The sequence below is a fragment of the Lipotes vexillifer genome, unplaced genomic scaffold (assembly GCF_000442215.2).
Source record: "Lipotes vexillifer unplaced genomic scaffold, Lipotes_vexillifer_v1.1 scaffold70, whole genome shotgun sequence".
NCBI lineage: Eukaryota > Metazoa > Chordata > Mammalia > Artiodactyla > Lipotidae > Lipotes > Lipotes vexillifer.
In genome coordinates, this window is record NW_006789896.1 from 4,482,404 (window position 1) to 4,501,825 (window position 19,422).

The window sequence follows — 19,422 nt, forward strand, 5'->3', positions numbered from 1 at the left end:
GGGGGGAGGTCCAGTCCTTAGACTGGTGTGCTGCAATCTGGCTGGTTGCTATGGTGACGTGATGGCTTGTTCACATGGCAACATACCTTAGGTCCACTATTAAAACGATGAGAGTGAACTCGGTTGCATTAAGGAGAGCACGCTGTATGCTAAAGCGAGTCTTTATCTCCAGAGAGAGCTGGACAGAGACTAGCAACCAGTACAAATGAGGGAGAAAAGGAGGAGGAGTTAAAGGTCTGGAAGAGGAAAAAAACTGCAGGAACACAATAACTATGAAAAGAACGATCCTCAGCTCTGTGTCTAAATTGAGGGCCTGAGATTCAGAACATGCACAATGAGGTTTTTTTTGATATGGAATCCATTGTCCAAATTGGCCCATCAGGCTAATCACCCCTCATCTAAAAAACACATTCCAAATGAACCTGGCTGCACCTTGGCTCCAGAAAACATCAACAGTGTACTAAACCAAACCCTCGAACTGCCGCAGTAATGCACAGCCCAGCTACTGCCGCTTAAATAAAATACTCTGATAACGACGAGAGTGGCACATTACACGGCATTTATTTATTGAATATAAAATGTCCATTGACAGCCACAGATTCGCGTCACGTCACATCAGAGCTGGTAGGCAGCGTTACCTTTGGAAATCTGGTTTCACGTTTCCTTTAACGTTGTGACAATATCCCCCCCCCCCCCCCCCCTCCTCCTGGCCAACACCCAGGGCAGGGCTGGCGCATGGATGTTTGTCAGTAATAAGGACACCTCTGTGTTGAGGTCTGGCAGGCACCTTAGAAGGAAGAAGGAATACTAAAATTTTAATACCACTAATATCTGGCATTGGTTATGTTCTTACTGTGTGCTCGTGATAACCCTATGAGGCAGGTACTATCAATAGCCCATTTTACAGAGAAGAAACCAAGAGTCAGATACCTTCAGCCACTTGCCTAGTGTCACACAGGATTCAAGCCCAGGCCATCTAAATTCAGAGTCTACACTCCTAGCCAGAGTCAGGAAGTGTCAACAGACTCCATTGGCTGACATTTTAGTACTTACTACAGAAACCCTGGGGGAAGCAATGCATCTCTGCACTTTACAGGTAAAGAAATGGCTCAGGGAATTCCCTGGTGGTCCAGTGGTTAGGACTCGGCACTTTCACTGTGGGGGCCCGGGTTCGATCCCCCCGCTGACGTCGAAAGGGTGGTCATAATGCTGTGGATGTTATCCCAACAACCCTTTCTACCCACCCGTGCTTGACTTGTCTGCTTTTCAGCAAGCACTGCTGTGGCATACATAAGACAGCCAGGAATTACGGAGCCATACAATCCCACTGTGGCCTCCTAGTGCTGTCGTAAACCATCTGCGGGATGCCCGAGCCCCCGAAATTCCTGCTCCCCTCATTCATTCCGCCCCCTCTTCCCACCTCCCTGTGCCTGGCTGGTCTTTATTTGAAAATCTCATTACCATAATGTGAAGTGAAGGTTGGAGATCCGACACAGCTGAAGACGAGCTGGGCGTTGTCATACTTTCTGATGACAACTGTCTTAGAGTCAGAGCGTTCAGTGCTACACGTCAGATACTGACTTGGTCCCTACTTTATGCCAATGCTCTAGATTCCTGGGTGCCAGCAGAGGGGATCTGGGCCCCAGGAGATTTTGTCCTGGCAGAAAAGATGGGGCGTGGAGCTCTGACACTAGCCGGCAGGGCTAGTACCAGGGCAGAGAGCAGAGCCAAACGCCACTCATAAATTTCCTTCTTTCCACTTGAAACACCAAATTTCTCCTGAGTCTTAGGCCGCAGAACATCGCTGTCTAAAATTTTCCAGGGTTCTATAACAGGAAGCTCTGGCTTCCTTGTAGGTCTATATAAGCCCAGTGTGGAGTCGGGACAGCTCAGGGTTTGCTGGACTTTGTAGTAGAGACTTGCTTTGTCACTGGCAAGCTCAGTTTTCTGATCTGAAAAGTGGAAGCACGACAGTACCTGATCTCTCGGATTGCTAGGAGGATTAAATGAGGTAATAGTTGTAGATGGATATGCTCCATCCAGGGCACAGACATTTGATTAATTATTGTTATTCCCTGTTGACCTAGTGTCCCTTCCACTGTTACTTGAGCAACAGAGAATCAAGCATAATTTTCAGATGATAAGCTCTTGAACAACAGGCCAATGGCTTTTCCACCTTTTTTTTTTTTTTTTTTTTTTTGCAAGAATCCAGGGCAGATCACAGGGTGGACATATTTGTTCCAGATCCTTCTTCCCTCGATGCCCCCGCAGAGGCAGGCCTGGCAGGCAGCTCAGCGACACCTTTCCTTTGGTTTTGTATTTTGACCACTGACGAAATAGCAGCTTTGCCCTTCTCCCCCAGATGGTGGGCAAGCATCTCCCGAAGAGCATGTGGCAAACTGCACACAGGGAAACAAGAGAGAAAGACGGGGGGGAACCTTCTGGTGCCTATCAATGTTCCGTGACAGCTGCACTCCTGCTCCCTCCTGAGGACCAAAATAACTACAAAGTGTACGAAATCGTTATGGACATAAAAATCCCAGAGGTAGAGGCTGAGAATAAAACTCGTGATTTCCCCACCAAAAGGCATCAAAGTCCAGCTCTCACAGTTCATCTGCTTCCCTCCGCTCCGCGCAGGCAGACCCAACTTTGCTCAGGACGCAGGCAGCACTGGCCGTGGGCACACAGCTCGGAGAGGGAGGGACGCTGGTGACCTGCCGGTGGACCAACCTGGGATGCGTAGTAAAGATGTGGAGGTGGAGGGGGAGCCCAGACAGATGAGATCAGTCAGGAAGCACTGAAAAGAAAGAAGGCATCTGAATCCTCAGGACTGCTTTTTTGCAGCTTATGATATACTTTTCACACGCTTAATGGTGAGGCAGCTAGGGTTAAAGAAACTTTCCCATTTAAATGTGCCGTAGCAGAATAATAAGGTTATGCAGCATGTCCTGATATATGGTCCCATCAGGTAGCAAGGTGACAGGAGGATGCTGTGATACTGGAATTTGAACAGGAAATTTGGGGAGGGACGTCCTGTGGCCACCACAGAGCAAGCCCAGGGGTGTGGCATGGCTTCCTGGCATGGAGACAGAGTCACTCATGGCAATCTCCTGCAACAGCTCTGGATTTGGGAAGTGTTTTTGAGGAAGAACTACAACAGAACATACTGAGCTCCTCATGTGCCCTGGGAGCTGTGCTGGGGGCTCCAGCTATGCAGCATCTGGTGATACAGATCATTATAAGGCCTGTCTCCACACTCACTCATTCTCTACTGAACACCTACAAATGCTTAGAGAATCTCATGAAGTGCACTTCAAAGAAAGTACATACTAAGGAGTATGAAAAAGTTTCTACCTCCAAGGAGTTAAAAATTTAGCTGGAAAATGAGATGTGAAAAGTAACAGGTTATTTAAAAGAATAAGGTTAGAAATGGCCTAGTTCATATATATATGTATAACTGAGTCACTTTGCTGCATAGCAGAAATAGAAACACAACACTGTAAATCAACTCTACTTCAATAAAAACAAAAGGAATGGCCTAGTTCAGGGGGTTGGTGAACTACAACCTGTGGGGCCAAAAGGGACTGTCACCTGTGTCTGTAAAAAAGAGTTTTATTGAAATACAGCCATGTCCTTTCATTTATATCCTGTGTACAGATGCTTTCTCCCTACAATGGCAGAGGTGAGTAGTTGCAGGAGAGACTCTATGACCTGCCTAAAATATTCACCATCTGGTCCTTTACCAAAAGATCTGCCAACCCCTGGTCTAGATGGTCTGGGTTCAGGAGAGTGATCATGGTGGCTGGGATGAACCTTGAAAGGATGAATGGAAAGCATGGCCCTTCGTAGGGCCTGTTGGGACCTGGATAACTTGAAAAGAGTGGGAAAGGCACTCTTGGTGGCGGGAACAGCAAGGGCAAAGACACAGAAGAAGAAGGCAGCATTGTTGTTGGAGGGACAGAGGAAGAGCCATCTGGTCAGAGTGGCCAGTTTCGGTTCAGAGCAGGCAGCAGGGAGAGGGGTCAGAGAGGAAGGAGGCACGTCAGCAGAATGTGGTATTCCCAAAGCCAAGGAGGAGGTGTATTTGCAAGAAGTGAGGGAGTAGGAGAAGTAAAGAGGACCCAGGCTATCATTTACAAGAATAGGAGTATGGAAGGTAGAGGAATAAAAGGAAAACAAAGAACAGGAAGTGGGGAGTATGGACCTCCTGCCTGGGAAGTTTGAGCAAGAAATGAGGAGATAAAGGTTGTTAATTTGAGCAAGGCAAAGTTGAGTGCAGGACTTTCCAGGTTAGGGGAGACTGTGTGTGTCTTACAGAAAAAGAGAAAAAGCAACGTACAGGAAGGGACTGAGGAGCTAGGGAGCTGGGAAATCAGGAGCACTGGAGAAGGAGGGATCTGAGAGGGGCCAGGAAGCTCACCAATGCTCCTGGATAGTCTCCCTCACCATGTGAAGAACCTGAGCTGAGAGGAATGACGGGCTGGTCTGGGGTTAAGTGGATGAGCAAGTGAATATAATATCTGTTCAAGAGCTACAAGGGCTCCCTGAAGTGGTGCAGCCCTCCTCCGTGGGAGGCTGTGTCCACCTCACTGATGACTTCCCACGGTAGGGGTCTGTGTCTTGGGTCCAAGTGTGTTGTAGAGGTGATTCAGGTTGATATTGAACCAGGAGAAAGTCGAACAGATGGAGACATCTGTAACACGAGCGAGAAGGGACAGGAGTGGCTGACAAAGGCATTTGGATTGGGCAGGGAGCCAAGGATAGCCAGACTGGACCTAATGAGCCAGGTAGGCAGGAGGCCACTAATTCTCAAGGCAGCAATTGAGTCAGAGGGATTTTGAAATTCACCGAGGGATCAGGACTTGACATCACTGAATTGTTTCTTTTCTTGAAGCATCAAAGTCATTCTTGGAGGGCAAGAGTCTTAGCCCATTTTTTAATTATCCTGGATAAGCTGACAGTGGTCATTTTTTTTGCTGTGGTCTTGTGGGACTGATCTTTGAGTGTGGTATGCATTACTACCATTCACTAATATCCATTCTCCTACATGTCTGGACACTTGAAGGGTTGTGATTCCCACTTACCTTAAAGAAAGGCACGATCCTGTGACACGATTTGGCCAATGAAATGAGAATAGATGCGACTCATATCCCTTCCTGGCTGGATCATTTAATTTCCAGTGTGAGATACTCTAGAACTCGCTAACCCTGTTGTGGCAACCATGGAAGAGGCCTTGCGTTGACACGGTAGAAGCATGGATTTCTAAGAATGGAGAACAACAGCCCTGGATCCTCAGGAGAGTTTGAGTGAGGGAGATGTTATGAGTCTAATTGTGTTGCTGAAATTCATTTGTTGAAGCCCTAAGCCTATTCAGAATGTGACTGTATTTGGAGATAGGGCCTTTAAAGAGGTGATTAAGTTAAAATGAGGCCATTAAGGTGAGCGTTAATCCAATGTGACTGGTCCTTAAAAGAAAAGGAAATGTGGACACAGAAAGAGATGCAAGGGATGCACACGGAGGAAAGACCATGGGAGGATACAGTGAGAAGGTGGTCACCCGCAAGCCAAGGGGAGAGGCCTCAGGAGAAACCAAACCCGCAGACACTATGATCTTTGACTTCCGGCTTCCAGAACTGTAAGAAAGTAAATTTCTGTTGTTTAAGCCACCCAGTCTGTGGTAGTTTGTTATGGAAGCCCTAGTAAAATAATACAGGAGACAGACCTCTTTTTCCTGTTAGACCACTGAGAAGTTGGGGTTGCTTGCTACCTACCACAGCACGGCCTAACTCAGCCTGATTAATACAGCGGGATACTTCAGCCTGAGTGGCAGAAACAGGTCCTCTGAGGAGATGATATTTAATTTTAGAACTGAACGGCAAGCAGGAGCTAACTGAGGGAGAGTCTAGAAGAACATTCCAGGCAGAGGGAAAAGAGATAGTACAACCTTGGTTTCCTTGTGGCAGGGAAGAGAGGCAAAAGATGAGGTAGGGGCCAAAGGCAGATCACACAGAGGTCAAAGCCTAGGTTAGGGAGTCTGGACTCAGTTATACACGCTACAGGGAAACTTTACGTGATTTTGAGCAAAGAAGTGATACACTCTAATTTAGTTTCGTGTTAAGAAGATCATTCAGAATTCTGTGTGGAGACTAAGCTACAGGAGGGAGGAATTCTGTAGTAGTTCAGGCATGAGATATGATTGTGCCTTAACCTAGGATGAAGAGAAACAAATGGATTTGGGCATTTTGATTCCAGCAGTTTCTTCTTTGGGTAGCTATAGATGTTGGAACCACAGTGTATTGACAATTTCATACTTCCGTTCACAGTATTTATCATGAGAAGATGGACAAATTTGGGGCAGAAGGAAGAACAGGTCAATTCTGTGAGAAGATCGTGGTTGGAAAAAGTTATATGGTAGTTTCCACAAAGGAAACAGAATAAGTCAAGAGGGCCTAGGAGCTTTCTCATAGCATACTGGAGAGGGAAAGAAGAGAATGTAATGATAAATGTGGGCGGAAGGGAACTGTCCTGATTCCACGATGGGTGTGACATCACTACTACCTGCAGTGGGAGAGGCCATTGGTAGGAGGTGTAGAAATGAGTGAAGCTTCAGTTGAACTCTGTGATTTCAGAGCCTCTGATGGGAATTAGAGAATCGGGAGCAGGTACCCACAAAGACTGGAAAGGGTTTCCAGGCTCCGGGTGTGGAGCGCAGGCTTGAGAAAACAATCACGCATCCTGTAGTTCTCAGTCCCAGTTTTGCGATAGCCCAGAGTGCTTCCAATTATCTCAAGGGATGCAACATTTACCCTTCTCTTGATCACTTTTATTCTAAAAATCAGAATCGGACAGGCATAAAATTAAACGATTAAAAACCTTACATGTGCATAGTGCCTTTAGAATTTGCAAATCTCTTTCATGTGTATTAGGTCTCATTTGACTCTTTTACAACCTCTCTGACTTCCTGGTGGAAAATGGATTCTAGGAAGGAAGAAGGAAAAGAGGGGACTCTGGAGGAGTCTAGGCAAGAGGCAATATGGTAGTTTAGTCTAGGATGGAGACATGAGGATGGAGAAAAGGGGGCAGTTAATTTGAGGTCAGTTCCCTCAAACTAACTTGTAAGTTTAATAAACATTCAGGGGGATCTACTACGGCCCAGATGTGGCAGTAGGGTTTGGGTGCTTAGAGGTGCTAAGATTTGGTGTGGGAGGTGCTGAGGCAGATGTGGAAACAAACAATTATGGCACAATATGATAATGACCCTAGCTGAAGTATGAAATAAATGCCCTGAGATCCGGGGGGTAAATCTGATAATTCTGCCTGGGGAATTCAGAGAAGCCTTCCATAGGGGAGTGGGACATGTGAGTAAGGCCTGGGAGGACGAGAAGAGATTTTCCTGCAAGAGAGGCAGGAGGGCACACCACGGGGAGGGAGCGGCATACAGAGAGGTGCTGGTATGATGCAATTAGGGAGTTTGGTCTAATACTACAAAAGCACAGGAGCGATGCTGCTGAAGAGGGGAGCGGAGACCATATTGCAAAAGCTTCATGTGATTATGCTAAGAAGTGGGTGTTTGATTCTCAAGCGTTGGGGGTGCCAGTGGAGGTTCAAAGCCTAGGAGAGGCATGGTCATTCTACCAGTGGGGAGACAGAAGCTGAGAGGCTGAGTGACACGCCTGTGGTCTCCAAGTCAGCAATGGGGGGAGCAGCAGGACGGCAGAGATCACCTCATTCCTGGCTCAGAGCTCTTCTTGTTTTTCACATTCAGCTCATTAAAATCTCATTGTGTTTTTACAATGTGCGGCCATTTCTTCTCCAAGCAAACTTACGTGATTAAAATTTCACAAAATCCAGGATATTGGGACTAGCCAATATTGACACTTTATATTTCCTAACATGGGAAGATCATAAAGAATAATATCTCATATCATACGCAAGAGCCATTCAAGAATTTGGGAATCTGGAAGGAATCTAAATGGCAGGACCAAAGGAAACTGATTTGTATACATAAAGCCTGAGGTTCAATAACAGGCTAATGTCCAATAGTCCGCAAGTTAACGATCCCATTCGGAGCTGACATTCCAGCCTTCAGTGCAGTGGGTAGTGTGTGCATCTGAGTTTTGAAACTGAAGCAATAAAAGAAATCCCCAGTTCTGATACATGTTAAATGTGGATGAACCTTGAGAACATTATGCTAAGTGAAAAAGAAGCCAGTCTTGAAGGACCACATATTGTATGATTCTGTTTATATGAAATGTCCAGGAGAGGTAAGCCTATGGGGGCAGAAAGTAGATTCGTGGTTGCCAAGGGTTGAGGGGAGGGAAGCATGGGGAGTGACTACAAAGGGTTGTGAGGTTTCATTTTGGGTGATGAAAATATTCTCCACTTAGATTGTGGTAACGATTGCGCAGCTCTGTAAATACACTAAACATTCCTGAAATATATATGTTAAACGGCTGAATTTTACGGTATATGAATTCTATCTCAACGAAGTCATTAAAAAGAAACAGAAGCAGCAGCAGTTCTCATTTGGGCCTTTAGCACACCGGTTAGCTTATCAAAACAGCTAACCCCAACATACCTTGGAGGGAAGGCATTTGATTCCCTTGTCAAACTCATCAAACTCTATATCTTGACATCTTAAGCTGTTCTCAATGTATATTTGTGGTTCTAAAGAACTACAGTGGGACTTAAACATTCATAGGGAAAGAAGTCCCACTCCTGAGAAAACCACAGCTCACAAAGCCTTTTTGAACAGTTTTGTGTAAATAACACAAAAGAGAACATTTGGCTAAAAAAGAAGCCTGGACCAACAGTCACGAGTCCAATACTCAAGCTATTTTTGGTTTTCATTTGTTGGCATAGCAGTTTTCTGATAAGCCTTTCGGCTTACTTGTTCTTGAATTCTGTGTATGCCCTACTTCCTCGTATCCACTTGGAACAAGGGGAAGCAATCCATGGGCGTGAAGCTGATTTTAAGACTCAAGTGAACTGTTTTCTACTTGCTCTGTTCCACCCGCCACTGCAATGACTGCTGCCCAATGTCTCAATTACTCCATGAGACCGGCTATGGTGACTGATTTCCTAACCCCATTCCCACCCCTCACAGAGTCAGTGCCCACCAAACAACCCTCTTCTGTCTCCTCCTCAACTTCCCCAGTAGACCTGGGCCCACAGTTTTGAAAACACTGATACTCCATGGTTGGATCAAACCACAGGTCCCTCTTCCAATGGCAGCCATTTTTACTAATATGCTTTCTTCCAACCGTGGCACCTGGCAGATGAGTTAATGATGCTCCAAGGAGAACTGACGTTGGACTTCCCCATCCTGAAGACCCCAAAGAGAAAAACAAGATTCAGCAAGTGTCTTGCTTTATTACTCAAGAATTCTGCCTTTATGTCAAGCTTAGACCTGGCAGGCTGGTGTGTCAAATGTTGAATTGCCCTGAATCTTGGTGACTGATTACTATTGAACTCTCACACACTGTCTATGTGCGGTTTAACTGAACTTTGTGCACCATGGAGAGGCTTCCTTCTGTCATTTGCCCCTGGGGGACTCTTAGGGCCCTGACGATCTTGCTGGCATGGAATGTCCAATCCTCCATGGATTTATAAAATCTCGGAGAACGTACCACACAAGGACAGAGTGAGTATAGACACCAGCATTTAACTTCCTCTCCTGGTCGTCAACCTTTCAGCTCAGAATGAGGGCGGAACACCAGCCAGAATGCTGAGGCTGTTTTACCATTTTCATATCCCTTTCTTTTAAGGCAGAGTGCCTCAGGGTCTTTTTAACAATGGTGTCTTAATAAATTATTTAGAAAAGAAAATAGAGCCCCAGGTCCATCTGTAGTGCATATTATTACCAATTGAAGGTACCAGATCTTTGATGGGGAGCAGAGGAGTAGAAACTGGAGAGGTGGTGGTTGCATAGTAATCTATTTTAAAGGTCTTCTTTAAGGCCTTACTGGTATATGCAGGTAAATCTAGTCAATGACAGGAAACAGGTCCTCTCTGTATTTGGCCAGTAAAACATCAACACGACATGACCCCGTTCTGCAAAACATTAATAGCAGCCATCATTTTTGAGAGTCTAAAGTGTGTGTTACGGATCTGGTGTGGATTAACTCAATCTTCACAAAATATTGACGAGGTAGGTATTATTCTTTGCCCTGTTTCAGAGATGGGGCAAGGAGATTCAGAGAAATCCTGTTGCCTAAGACCACATAACTAGACATGAACTAAGCTGGGATGAGAGTCCAGAAGCATCTGAATCCTGAGTCCTCATTCAGCCTAAATTATTCTATCCTGCCTCCCAATGAAATATACAGGCAAACAAAATACAGTGAAGGTGGAAGTACGAGGAAACTTGCAAAAGAACTAAAGACAAGTGCTCAGAAGAGTAAAACTGGGGTTACTGCAGCAACAGCTATTCCTTATGAGAATATTCCATTTGTTTCCTTATTGGAATAGACTAATAAAGGGTAGAGGCTTAAAGCAAACTTGAGCTGGCAGGTACTTCTTTCTCATCTATGCAAAGCCCATCCCAAGTGGACAGTGTGAATCCATGCTGTTTTTCCCTTCTCGTCCTCAGCAAATTAGCACAGTGATGGACACTCTGGCCTCCTGATATTTGCAAAGCTGCATTAGCTTGTTCCTTTCCTCCAGGACTGCTGGTAACAGGTACATTCAGACTTTCCTACCCACCTCTCACTGCATCCCTCCTTCTTGAAATCCGCCGCATCAGGAGTCTGCAAGCAAGCGTATCGTTAAAACAAAACCTTTTCAAAGGGCAGAAGAGGAGGTTTTGCTCTGCTGTTTCGATTTCTAAATTTAAGGGTGATGAACTGGATTCACCTCAGGTGTTTCATTGCGGATTCCACGGTTCCTCGTGTTTTAGGAAGTGGTTGTGCTTCACGCGGGGACACGTCAAGGATTTTAGGCGGCGTGGGTGGTGTGGATGGAGTACCTTCCTACCCTTTCCACCCTCTTGCTTGTGTCGACTACATTTTCGAGTCCCGCTCAATGATGGAGTTGTTTCTTAGCGTCTTGTGCGCTTGGCCATTTAATTAAAGCAGTCCATGTTGAATTCATGTCCAGATGCCTTGACCGGTGGAGCCAGGTCCTCACTGGCATGCCAGCTGCTCAGAAAGGAACACGGCCCTTGCGTACACTACTCAGCAGAGGAGGCAGTGACTCATTAGCCTGTGATACTGCTCCAGCAGCCACACGCACGTATGGCATGTGGTTGGTGGCGCATAAGCAAGCCAGGCCACGTTAAAAACCCTACAGATAGTCAGAGATAAAAATTAATGACTTTTGCTTTGTGTAATCCTGCATGCATTGGTGGGAAAGGGAGGGGGGTTGGGATTAATGGGCAAATCTATGTAGGCACCAAGGAACAAAGGCTTTCCTGGCCTTGTTTACATATCGAACGATAAAAAACACAAGTGACAAGACATGGGAAAGGCGAGTGTGAATTTTCGGCACGAGTGAGTTGAAAGACTGCTTGCAGTTTATTATGGATTCCAAATTTCCATATTCATTATTCCAAAACAAACGTCCTCCGTGGGCTCTTGTGGGACTGGCTAGAGCAGTTGTTATTATTCATCTTTCACTGGGGCTGAGGTTGTCATGATTAGGGCTGGGCTGTGCTCACTCTTCATGGCATGTCACAGCTACTCGGGGATATAATGCAAACCTTTGACAAGCCTGGAGGAATGTAACAGGGATCAAGTAGGGTCATCCTAAGCAGCCGCTCGAAGAGCAGGGCAGGAAGGGGAGAGAGAGAGAGAGAGAGAGTGAGAGAGAGAGAGAGAGAGAGAGAGAGAGAGAGAGAGAGAGAGAGAGAGAGAGAGAGAGGCTTGAGCCACCTACTGATGGGCAAGAGAAATAGCCCAGGGGGTCCAGGTAGCAGCTGATGACCAGAAAGGAAAGGAAGAAAGCAAAGTGGAAGCAGTGAATCAACTGGATTTCATAATTAGTCTGGGCAGGTTGAGTGATACAGTTATTGGGGTGTTGTCATCCGGGCTTTGGTGAATATAGATATTAAAGTGGGGATTGATTATGGGTGTGAAGGGTAGAGTATGTTCATTAGTAGATAATGCCAACTGGAGTCAAGCAATGCCTGTGTGTGTTAGGAGACAGTCTATTACACGGACTATCACGTGAGGGAATGTGATGGAGATAAATGTCAGGGTTTGGTAGTCAGGAACTGCCTTGGTTGTTATTTAAGGGCTTTCTTTAAGACACAGACGGCCTGGCTGAATCTTGAAAAGAGGCTGGAGAGGGGAAGAGCTTGCAGGCTCATGGGTAAATGTGGATAAGTTTAGATGATAACGGTCACGGAATAAAGGGGTGGCAAGGGTGCTTGGTAGAGGAGAGGCTGGGTCATTATTAAATCGTTATGATTGTGATTTGGCAAAGAGGAAGGAGAGAACTAAAAGACCGATACAAGACAACAGGCTTAAGACACCATGGTTCAGCCCGTTGTCTGGTTTTGTCCCTTCTGAAAGGAAGAGAGTCAAACCATACTCATTTGTGCTTCCTCCTTTCTCTTCACTTTGGTCTTATTCTGATGAATCTTATACTTCTCTTTTTCTTGCTGATCACAGATGATCTGAGTTATCCTTGATGGGAAAGCCATGGGGAGCATTTGTAGAAAGGGCATCCCAGGAGCAGAACACATGCAAGAGAGATGATTGCAAAGAACGTGCTCAGCATCCTCCAGTGTGACAAGAGGATGCTTTGAGCTGAGCCAGCCCCGGCCTTTTGCCTGGAGTCCTTTGTTCTCCTGTTGCCACAGAATAAAACCACACTATCTAGCCTGTACAGAGGGCGCACCCACCCACCACTTTAGTCTCACGAGTGTCATGATCTACCCACGAGATGTGCTTACAGGAGTAATTCTCCAACTTGCATCAGTGGTGGGAAAACCTAGAAGTCTCGGCACTTTGTGTGGAAGAACATGGACCGCTGACACAGTGTATTAGAATTAACAAATATGCCCTGTAAATGTCTGCTGCATTTATAGTGATCTGACACTGAGGCTATGAAGGGAAGACGTCAAAATGTAAGAACAGTATGGGAAGGGAGATTTTAAATCATGACATTTCTATTTAACAACTTGTATCTGGGAGTTGGGAAAAGACTGACATAACTAAATCTCGGCAGCAGCACCCTTGATCTGGAAGACAGAAACCAGGGTCATATGGGAGTGGAGCTGGTGAATCAGTGGTTAAAAGTACCACATCGTACACCAGAAGAAAAAAAAGGCAGGAGTAAGCAATGAAATCTGAAATTCCCTTACCCGTGCGCAACTCTTTGTCTTACGGTAAGCAGCTTAGGACAAGATGCATTTTATGGGGCCTGAGCAGTCAAAAATGTATATTGATTTTCACAGATTCAGTCCCAAAGAAGGGCTGCCGGGGAGATATTTCCAGTAGCTAGTATCCCAAAGAAGTTGGCTATGTAACAAAGTCAGAGGATACAAATGGAATTTGGGGAAAGTTGGAGCTATTAAATAAGTAGAAAGTCATTTTCAGCCTATAGGGGTTATATACGGGAACTGTGTGTGGGCAGAAAGAAACTATACAACCAACTCTTTATCTACTATCAAAGGACAGGAAAGAGCTCAAACTTGTTCATGAGTGATTAAGTCACTTAGATAATATTGTAGAGCCCTAAGGCTGCCCTTTCTTCCCATGAGGACGAACCAGGACACTTAGCTTTGTCCATTCTCACTGGCTGCAAATGATCTGGAGTATCTGAAGTCAAAAGGACTGTATGCCTTCCCAGTCATGCTGGCCTCTAGTTAAACTAACACCCAGAGAAAAATTTACCAACTTTTTTTTTTTTTTTTTTTTTTTTTTTTCTTTCAACTTCATTTACCCAGCAAACCTTCTCTGAAGTTTTCTCAAAACCTTTATTTGTTTAGGAGGAGAAACTAAATCCTTTACTGGTGTTTAAGAATATTAACTCGACAGGATATGTAAGAGACCATGTGACCAGCAAACACGTGTTTTGACCTGGGCCTAATCAAAACCACACACAAAGGTGATGAGGCAGTGGTATTGAGCGTGTAGCAACCTCTTTCCACAAAGGGCTCTCAGAGCCCTCGAGATAGTCAATGAAGAATATATTCTATGCAGCAAGAGTGGTCGCAAAGGCTTTCACAATTTCCAAAAGGGAGACTGAGGCATAGTGAAGGTCAGTGATTCTCCGGAGGCCAAATTCACAACAAATCTAGAAATAAATCCATGGTTGCTATCTTGTAGCTCCTTTCTCCCTTCCTCCCTCGCTCTCTCCCTCCCTTCCTCCATATTTGTTTGCTACATATTTTTAGAGGATAAAGGGATCAGGTATATGTGTATGGTACCTACTGGTGTCCTAATCATGGTCTTATTTTTGGACTATTCATGTGAAGGTAGGGTATGGGATGAGTTGAGAAGAGCAGTCATGAAGGTGTACGTGTGGGGGACTAGTCAAAGGTATTTGGATTTTCCGGGGGTAACAAGGGCCCTGAACCGGGGATGGAAAAGGAGAGGATGGATGAGAGAGCTGCTTAAAACAGACACAGTAATACTTGGATGTGGGATGAGAGAGATCAGGGGGTCAAAGAAGGTATTGATGAAAAGTGATGGTACCTTTGCAAGAAAGAAGGTAAACCAGAGGAGGGGCAGGTTAAGGACAGGTTGCCAACTTCCACCTTCCATCTCGTGAGTTTAAGGTCCTGACTCCCACGTAGGTAGAAATGTTTAGTAGGTGAAGCCTCCAATAAATTAAGTCTGGAGGTGCTGATCTGAGGATGGAGGATGCACACAGAAATGAACAGGGGGAAGTGGCCAGGATGAAACCAGACAGAGTTCTCTGGTGTTCTGAGGGTAGAAGGGGGAAGCAGAGCCAGGCTAACACGAAAGGCAGCAGACGCGGGAGAGGGTTCTAAGAAAGCAGGGGGGCCGGGGAGAGGATTGGCTTCATGGCTCCCTCCGTGCTGAGGAGAAACCACCCAGGATAAGAAGGCAGGATAAGAGGCTGTTGAATTTGTTGACCGGTGGGAGGGACAGAGGACAGACCGCAGGGGGTTACGTAGTGAGGGGATGGTGAGGGCGGAAAGACAGACATTAACAATCCCAAATGTGGAGGGCAAACAGAATAATACACTTAAAGGCAAGGATGAAATACAGTCTTGCCTCTAGGAGACTGAAGGCAGTGGGACTTGGCATCCTCACTGCTGTCAACTTCCTGTCCCCTTCAGCCCCGAGGGTGGCACAGAGCCCATTGTTTGGCCTGCTCCTCAAAGGACCGCCGGCCGAGTGGCCACTCACAACACAGTTGCTTTCCTTTGTGCTCGGAGAATTAGAAACAAGTCGCTTCAAACTCAAGAGGCTGCGAGACAGAAGCAAGGGGCAAGTGGAAAGGTTTCCGAGTTGCCGCCAAGTCTGAACCTGGCCTCTCCTCCTCTCGGTCCTGTGATCTTCCATTAAATCGGACAAGGGGATCCCTTCTCCTGCTCTTCTTTCTCATTCCTTTCTGGAAGATGAATGCTTTCTGAATCTGCTTGACATAAGGACCCTCTTTGTTCCACCCTAATGTTGACGGCTTGTTTTGTTCTTGAGTTTGGCGGCTTCTCACAAAGGAATGAAAAAAAAAAAAAAAATTCCCCGAAACTAAACTGAACTCTCTATTCACAGTAAAGTTTAAAACACTTAAAGGTAAATTCAATTAGCAAATGTGGAACCAATTATTATGTGACAAAACCATGGTTTTAAACATCCCAAATGTGATCATTTTTCAGGAAGACCAAGAAATATATCACGTGTTTCATTTTCCTAGGTTAACAAGGTAAATTTAAGTAAGAAAAGTGTGCCAAACTACCGCAGGGATAACGGTAATAATAATAATATTTACGGAGTGTTACGTACCGAGGAGCCAGTTTCAGTTGCAGAATATTTTGTGACCATCGCTAACTTTACAGTTAAACTGATCAAAACAAACTCAACTACAATGCTGACAGTTATTCCTACTGCTGGTTGCCAATGAAGCCTCATGATCAGGGTATTGATTGCATTTGTTCTGACTAAATTTCATGCCCTTATGATAATGTCCCCAAATAGACCAAGGGTTTGGCCGTTTGAGTCTCCCAGTAGCTGAGCTCAATGTCATGTGCTTTTGCAAATGTCTTAAAATGTTTGCAGGGAGATCAGCTCGGTGCTTTGTGACCACCTGGAGGGGTGGGAGAGGGAGGGTGGGACGGAGACGCAAAAGGGAGGGGATATGGGGATATACGTATGCATATAGCTCTGTTCACTCTGTTATACAGCAGAAACTAACACACCATTGTAAAGCAATTATACTCCAATAAAGATGTTAAAAAAAAAAAAAGGTTCGGACCTCATTTCTACCGACAGTGCACTGCGGACCCCTTTTCTTCCAACTCAGTGGCCGCTGCTGTCTCCAGCCATGGGCAGCCGTGTATGCATTCTGAGTTGTTTTAACAGCTGGAGATGGCTCTACACTTGTCCACACCCTTACACCCAGTAGTCCCATGGGGCCCATCTATGCACATTTGCAGGGGATGTTGGAGGTCTTGGCAGGTGGTGGGAGAGAGTTGGGGGACTAACCCTATTTACCTACTAAGCACTCAGGACTGTAGTTACCTCACGGGCATTAGTTATCTCGTTTAACCCTCCTAACAAGTCTAGGTCTAAACCTCTCACCCACTACAGCCAAATCCACTTTTCACCGTCTTGCTGATGGCATCTCCTCCACTCTCAAGGGTCATCAGCCCTCAACAAATATACAATGGCCACAACCTCAAATTTCATTTTTGTCATGCCTCTCCTCTCCCGTATCCCAGACCTCCAACTGTCCCGTCTCTGCCACTCATGGGAAGATGAGGCAGGCCCATAGGGTCTCCTGTCTGACTACCCTCTTACCACCACCTAAGTGAGATCCCAAGAATGAGGCGTAATTCAGAACTTTCCCTTAAAAGACCATAATGCTTAATACCTTCATGTTTTACACCCCCGTTTACTTCAGTTTACTTATAAGTCTGAGACTTCAAATCATCCATATATTCCCAGATGCTTGTCCCCCATGGCTGTGTGTTCCTAATCTGACTCAATCTTCTGTCCATCCCGAAACCCCTCAAATCCTTATGCCACATTCTCTGGAACTCATGGTCTGTTGTTACCCAGATCCCCTATCACCTGAACCTCTCTCTCCTCTAAATGTTTCCTTTACCATTTGGCATCAGGATCCTCTAGAGGTCACTGCTTCCCCTGCAGTCCCCTTAAGTGGTGACTTTTTTCCTTCCACATCCCCTATAACACAGAGCCAGGAGGTTGATGGATGTCTTCATCGCCCCTCACCGCTGTTCCCAGGCTACTTTTATTTTCTCCTCCAAAACCTCCTCTGAGGCACGTGCCAATGCGCTGTACCGTCCAACAGCCCTACTCATCACACTCACGGATCACTTTGCACCTGCTGATTCACTGAGTCTTTTCATGCCTGGCTCCCTGTCTTTCTCCCCATCACCCCCTGGCATTATTCTTAATGACTTCCATATCCACATAGACATTCCTTCCAATACGTTGGCCGATCAGTTGCTTGATGGGTCCACTTCTAATGCTCTTTTCCTCTATCCCACTTATGTCACCACTGTCACGTCATACCCTAGACCTTGTCATTACCAGCAACTTCATCACTTCTGAAAATCTCTCTTTGAAGCATCCCACTCCTTTTCACCTCTGTCTTCCCACCTCACTCTTTCTAGTATTCCAACTTCAACAAATCTTCAACCCCTTTTGGGGGCTCCCAAGCCCTTTTCTATGCCCCTGATCTGCCTCATGTTTCACTTCCCTTGCTACTCACTTTGGATTCCAAGGTTTATAACTAAAACTCTTCTCTTGTGCATACCCTCAGCCTTCTTGCAAACCTCGTATCTTCCACTGTCCTTGCTTGTCAAGACCCTAACTCTGTTAACCTAAAATTACAAAAAAGAAAGAAATAATCCTTACCTGCAGAAGAACAGCGGAATGTGTTGAAGGATACAACACAGCCAGGTTGACTGACCTGACTTAAAATGTATGAGTGTCATACAGACCTCAGCACTACCCAGCAATCCCACTATACTTTGCTAATCAGTTCGCACACCCACCCTCCAAAATGATGGCTTCATACCCTCTCCTCTCTCTTTGAGCTTCTGGCAACCCCTCTTCCATCCTAACTCTCAGCTTGCCTCTAATTTCACTGAGACTATAGAAACCGTAAGCACTTCCTCATTCTTCTATTGCCAAATCTATGAATTTTGCACTTCCATCTTTTGTTCTGTGTCCCCCATTAAATGGACAAAAGGTACAAGCTCCTACTCAACCCAATGTCCCCACTTGTACGCTCCAGCCCACCCCCTCTCCCCTACTTACTAATCACTATATTATTTGGATCATTATTTTCAGCAGACAAACATTCTATAAGGTGTCCCTTCTTTAACAACAACCCTTCTTAGACTCCACATCCACTCTCCCCCAACAAATATCATTCTGTTTTCCAGTTCCTCTCTACTGCAAATATCTAGAGAGTGGTCTCTATTTTCTGTTTCCATGTCTTATCGTCCATCTCTCCTCAAGTTTTTTCTTCCCCACCACACCACGGAAACCAACTGACAAGGTCATCAACATTTCCGTCTTGCTAATTTTCTCATCAGTTCTCTGTCCTTGTCTTATGTGACCTCTTAGCAGCACTGACATAGCTGGTCATCTCGTCTTCTGGGAAACGTTTCTTTCCCATGGCTTCCTGGTAACCACAGTCTTCTGTTTCTCCTCTTACTGGCCCCTCCCTCCAAGTTTCCTTTTCTGGTTCTTTCTTCTCTTTGTTACCTGTAAAAACTGACCGTCACAGAACCCAGTCATCAAACATCTCCTTTTCTCTGTACCCTACTCCCTAAGTGTCTCATTAGGGTCAGGGCTTTAAATGTGTCTGTATACTGGCGACTCCAAAATTTCGACCTCCAGCCTCAGTTTCTCCTTTGGGCTCCAGGCTCCTGTACCCCCACTGCCTGCTCAGTCTCTCTACTCTCGTGTCTTCTGAGCATATAAACCTTACCAAATCTAAATCAGAAACCTTGACTCTCCGTGCAAATTCTGCTCCTTCCTTGGACTTAGAAATGGCAGCCAGCCTTTCTTCCCCCTTTCCGTGACACCCTGTGTCTAATTCCTTGGCACGTTCTGTTGGCTCTAATGTCAAAGTTTTTCTGGAATCTGACCGCTTCTCAACACCACCACCACCACATCAGTTCTCTTCCTTTCTTGTCCTCTTACAGTCAATTTTCCACATAGGAGCCAGATAAACTTTAGAAGGTCACCTCTCCAAACTCAAAACCCAGCACGCTCAAAATATCAAACTTCTTGCCAAGACACGCTCTTC